We start from the raw sequence: 6,028 nt of genomic DNA, 5'->3' as shown, positions 1-6,028 counted from the left end.
GCTATGACTCCAGGAACCTCCGACGTACCCTGCATGTGGGATGCCACCCGGGAGTCAGGGTGGGAGGGCTGGTTTTCTTGGTAATGGACGTTCTCTATTCAGCCCCCAAGGACTCTCCCCTGGGATGCCTTTTCTCCCACTGGACACAATTCAGACTGCAAAATTTTAAAAAGGTACTGCATGACCTCAGTAGGATCTATCAGATCTCTTCTGCGGGAAACAGGACAAATGGATGTAGGGTACCTTCATTGCTTGTACCTGGGCCTTCACTGGTCTACACCAAGAACTGAGGGCCTCTTACAGAATGTGTTTGCCCAAATGTGTCAGCTAGTAAACTGCGTCCAGACATGTCGGATGATAATTACCTAAATAGGCCTCCTGCGAATAAAGCCTGGTTGCTGGAGGAAACACTGGCCCTCCCTGGCAAAGGGGGCACTGACTTTCTCCCTCTCTCATTATTCATCCTAATAGACCCAGGTTACTTTAGTGGTATGTGGGGGCTTCTCCCTCATTCATTTCCTGGGTTAATGGCTGTCATTGAAACCAACTGTCTCTGCTTAGTCTACCTCGGGGTGGTGACTTTCAGAAACATTCCCAAGCAGCTGCTGAACTCCCTTTGTTTCAGGGAAATTCCCTGACTCCTCCAGCCCGACAGGAACCACCTGTTTCCTTTGGTTGGTGGGGAAACATGGCGTCTGTCGCTCTGTGGAGCTGATGAGCTCTAGAACCGGAAACCCTTCTTCTGCCGTTAGGCAGCTCTTTACCTCCTCTGTCTCCCCCTCGTCCTGTTTCTGCACCACCTCGGGTGCAGCCTGCATAACTGGCCTCTAGACCATCCTCGCTGCCTCCTGCACCACGGCTCCTCCTACTCCCCACTCCATCAAGGAGCAAAGAGCAGCTGCTGGACTTACCACTGCCTACCTCAGAGTTCCCCACCAGCGTCCCAGGTCAAAACTGACAGCCGGGAACAAATTCACTTTTATTGCAAGGAGCACTGGGTGTTGTATGCAAACAATGAATCGTGGAGCATCACATCGAAAACCAATGATGTACTATATGGTGACTACCCTAACATGATAAATAAAATAAAATCCAGGTGAAACATAGTTTTGTATTGAAACTAAGTTTGTTGGTTTTAATAAAGACAAACATGTGTTTATTTTCTTTAAAGATTTTATTTATTTATTTATTTATTTATTTGAGAGAGAGAGAGAGAGCATGAGAGCAGGGAAGGTCAGAGGGAGAGGCAGACTCCCCACAGAGCAGGGAGCCCCATGTGGGACACAATTCTGGACTCCAGGACCATGACCTGAGCTGGAGGCAGTTGCTTAACCAACTGAGCCACTGAGGCACCCTGATAAACGTTGTCTTTAAACTTATCAGCATTAAGTGTGAAACTTTTATTCTATCAAGGTTTGCTGAAAGTTGAATAAGCTCATTGTTACGTCTGTTGCAATTTGTTAGCAAAAAGATGACTTAAATGATTGTTAATTGTCTCAAAGTTTTCGTGGGTAATTATTAAGACAGTTTCAGTGGGATTCATAAAAGAGACTTTCAGGACAAATACAGGTATTTAATATCTTTAAGATCCCAAAACAGAAATTGGTAAGAATTTCCAGAACTAACTAAACTGAGGATGATTATAGTTTAAGACTCTTGTCTAAAACATTGCTGGTTCTCTAATATTTGCTTTTCCAGACTACGGATACTTTCTCTTAAAACATCAGTGATATACAGAAATAATAAGACAATTATTCCTCTGTGAACAAACTGAAGCCTTTAACTTTTCTCTCTACCTGAACCCTCTGAAATTCAGGAGGTCTCAGTGAGTGGTCTTTCTTCCATGGCAATTACGGTCATTAGCGTAAGTTCCATAAGAATTTGTTCTCCTTGGGGTGCCTGAGTGGCTCAGTGGGTTAAAGCCTCTGCCTTCTGCTCAGGTCATGATCCCAGGGTCCTGGGATCGAGCCCCACATCGGGCTCTCTGCTCCTCGGGGAGCCTGCTTCCTCCTCTCTCTGTCTGCCTCTCTGTTTACTTGTGATTTCTCTCTGTCAAATAAATAAATAAATAATCTTTAAAAAAAAAAAAAAAAAAAGAATTTGTTCTCCTTGCTAACAGGACGCCATTGGAAAGAAACATTGGTGATTTTACCAAGGCTTTGACTGGAATGTCATATTTGAGAGAGACAAGCGTAGACTAAGATATGGCCAGACAGCTTAAAGGAACTAAGGTTGACTTTATGAAACCCAGAGCCATAAAGGCCCTTGGAACTGTGGGCCTGGTACCTTGCTTACAGAGTTCCCAGCAGCCTCACCAGGTGAGTAAAGAATGTCACTTCCTAGCAGGTGCAGGAACCTCAGGATACTTTGGGGACCTCGAGAAAGAAACCCACCCAATCTAACTGGTGGTTCAGGCATATCTGACAAGCCCTTGGCTTGACTTCTGGCCTGGAAAGGCTACCAAAAGTTCAACCTAGAGGTTCCTTGTAAATAGTTCCAGCAAAGCAGATTCTGAAACAGCTGTATGGTCAAGCTCTATTCCTGCTGAGCTTATGTAAATAATTAGGCCAACTTTGTTAAAATTGGACTTGTTTTATGAATAAATTGGTCTTGATTTGGCTATCTCTGATTAAAAATGAGGGTTACTGGGGCGCCTGGGTGGCTCAGTGGGTTAAAGCCTCTGCCATCTGCTCAGATCATGATCCCAGGGTCCTGGGATCGAGCCCCACATCGGGCTCTCTGCTCGAAAGGGTGCCTGCTTCCCCCTCTCTCTCTCTGCCTGTCTCTCTGCCTAATTGTGATTTCTGTCAAATAAATAAATAAAATCTTTAAAAAAAATGAGGGTTACTATAGAGAGAAAATATTTCAATAACACATATTTGTAGTTACCAGATTTTAAGCATTGAGACTCAAGAAAACTGGAATGAGGATTTGCCCCAAAACAGCCAATAGGGTTAAATCTTTTTGAGTTACTATATGAAAAACCTTTTCTCACTATAGACCTAGCAATTGATGGAGACTCTAATGTTCTGTTAATTACTCCCTTGAAGCCTGGGTTAATTCGTAAATCTCTAAATGAATATGCAAACCATATCCTCCCTAAACCTGATCTGATAAAAAGTTACTAGCAGCCCACCCCATACAAACCCTGGAGACCCAGTTTCTTTAAAGGAGGGGAAGTCTAACACAGTAGAGGATTTAACTCCAAAATGGAAGGGTCCCTGGGGGGTCATATTATATACTCCCACTGGAGTAGAATTAAAGGGACACTCTTCATTGGCTCATATATCTAGAATAAAACCTGTAACTCCCTCACAGGAGACCAGGAAGCAAACTACCGTGCCTTGTTATCCCTGTGAACCAGTGGAAGACCTCAGATTTCTCTTCAAAGGACAACAAAGGACTGGAAGAAAATTTCAGTGAACTACCGAAAGTCTCTTTATTGAGGTTCCTCTTTCTCATATTAACCTTATTTTGTTGTCTTTTCCGGTGTCTCCCTGCCTGCTGCTAAGACTCCTTCACTATCATAATCTCCAACTGACGGAGGGTTCTTTTTTTTTTTTTTAAGCTTTTTTATTTATTTATGTGACAGAGAGAGAAATCGCAAGTAGATAGAAGTAGGCAGAGACGCAGGCAGAGAGAGAGGGAGATGCAGGCTCCCTGCTGAGCAGAGAGCCTGATGTGGGGCTCAATCCCAGGGCTCTGGAATTGTGACCTGAGCCAAAGGCAGAAGCCACCCAGAGGGTTCTTTCTACTCAAGAATGGGTATTATTGTGGTAACCTAATGAGATTTTTAGTCTGCATGCCATATGCTAATATCCCTATGTTAGATACCTTGGATCAGCTGCCTCTGCCTTTGGTAATTCCTGTATATGAATTCCCCAACTGACCAACCAACGTTGACCCATAGGTGGGGACAGCTCTACACCCCTATTCAGCAGGAAGAAGTTCCAGAAGCTAAGACCTTCCACCCTCACCAATCTTAAAGACTTAAGAGTCCAATTGTTCAGAGGGGTATGATGTGGGAAACCAAGGCAGAATGAAGTGGTGATAAAATTAAATGTCAAGGAGTGCCTGGGTGGCTCAGTGGGTTAAAGCCTCTGCCTTCGGCTTGGGTCATGGTCTCAGGATCCTGGGATGGAGCCCCGCATCGGGCTCTCTGCTTGGTGGGGAGCCTGCTTCCCCCTCTGTCTTTGCCTGCCTCTCTGCCTACTTGTGATCTCTCTCTCTGTCAAATAAATAAATAAATAGATAGATAGATAGATAGATAGATAGATAGATAAATCCTTTTTTTAAAAATGTTAAATGTCCATATAGCCTATAGCCCATTGACAAATACTTGAGCCAGGCAGAGTCTCATGTCCCTCCAGGAAGCTCCCAGCGATCTTATCGTTAATGCCTCAGTAGAGGGAAAAACAACTTTAGTTTGACGATAGCAAGGCCTCCTGTATCTTGTGTCTTCTTTAGCATGTGAAAATTCCTTTTGGAACTTCCCTTATCTTTACTTCCCCCCCACCCCAAAGTCTAGAATCACTAGCCCCTCACAACCCTGGGCAGCAGGGAGCAGCAAGGAGCTGAGGACAGCAGCAACTCTTTTCTGCCCACAGGTCCTGCCCCTGTGCTTTAATAAAACCTCCTTTTTTGCACCAAAGACATCTCAAGAATTCTTTCTTGGCCATCGACTCTGGACCCCAAAACATGACTCCGAAAACTCGTCACCACAGCTACATTAATATCCGAGGACCGGAAGACAGGATTCCCACCGCCAAAGACAGCTCCTTCCCAGGTCCCCAGGCCCTGTTCTGCATCATGCACATGTATCAGCAAAAATAATTTTCTGTACTCTACTCATAAGGTTTTTACTAAATGGTTCTTCTGGGACTCCCATTTAGTCTTAATCCTAGAATCCTCTGGAGTGGGATGAGGGCCCTGCTGTTTAGGCCAGCCCCAGGGGATTCTTTCCTTTCTGCTCCTTGAAGCTAATCCCTGTCCTTCTTTCCAGCTTTCCAAGCTCCCTGCGGCCAGGGACGGCCCCTGCCTGCCCTATCCAGGTTCTTCCTACAGTGGAAAAGATGGATGGGACCCCTTTAGCCTGTGGGGTGCTCAGGGACTCAACACTGATCATTGTGCCTGAACTGGGGGTGGGGATAGATCATGAGAGAAACCTAGGATGGGAGCGCATGCATTGTTTTCATAAATATATTAATATAGTTAACATAATACACTTGAAAAAAAAAAACCTGCAGGGGCACCTGGGTGGCTCAGTGGGTTAAGCTGCTGCCTTCGGCTCAGGTCATGATCTCAGGGTCCTGGGATCGAGTCCCGCATCGGGCTCTCTGCTCAGCAGGGAACCTGCTTCCCCCTCTCTCTCTCTTTACCTGTCTCTCTGCCTGCGTGTGATTCTCTGTCTGTCAAATAAATAAACAAAATCTTTAAAAAAAAAAAAAAAAAAAAACCTGCAAGTAAAACTTGCTTGCTTTCTTAGTACAAACTACATAAAGCTTGATAAAATCATCACAGCACACAGTCAACTCTCTTCCCAGGACTGCCAAGGAAGATTAAAGGAGGCCTCCTTAGGGTATAGTAAGAATTTAGATGTTTACCCAAAAATGTTGTGCTTTTTTTTTTTGCTTTTTTTTTTTTTTTTTTAAGATTAAGAAACCTTGTTCAGTTGCGCTCAGTGAGTGGTTAAGGATGAAGCGGTAGAGGCCGGAAAGAGCTTGTCGTTCAGCTCTGGTTTCAGGAGTGTCTCCCCACATCCTGAACCCCACAACCCATGTGACCTGCAACCCCCACACCCCCCTGAGGCCTCTGAAATCTCTGCCTTATGTCTTCCTTCTTTCCTGAATGCAGGAAACCAGATAACTTGGGACCCTCCCAGCCAGCCCGGTGTTGCCCATAAAATGACACTACAGTGCTCTTCCTCTGTTCCATGACATAAACATAAGGATAGGTCTGCACTGTGGAAACCTAAGGAAATATTTAGAAAGTATGCCATTGGCTAATATCCCTCTCTGCCATCAGTTAT

This window comes from Mustela erminea, chromosome 9 (genome assembly GCF_009829155.1).
Source record: "Mustela erminea isolate mMusErm1 chromosome 9, mMusErm1.Pri, whole genome shotgun sequence".
In the NCBI taxonomy this organism is placed as follows: domain Eukaryota; kingdom Metazoa; phylum Chordata; class Mammalia; order Carnivora; family Mustelidae; genus Mustela; species Mustela erminea.
This window is presented reverse-complemented; position numbering follows the sequence as displayed.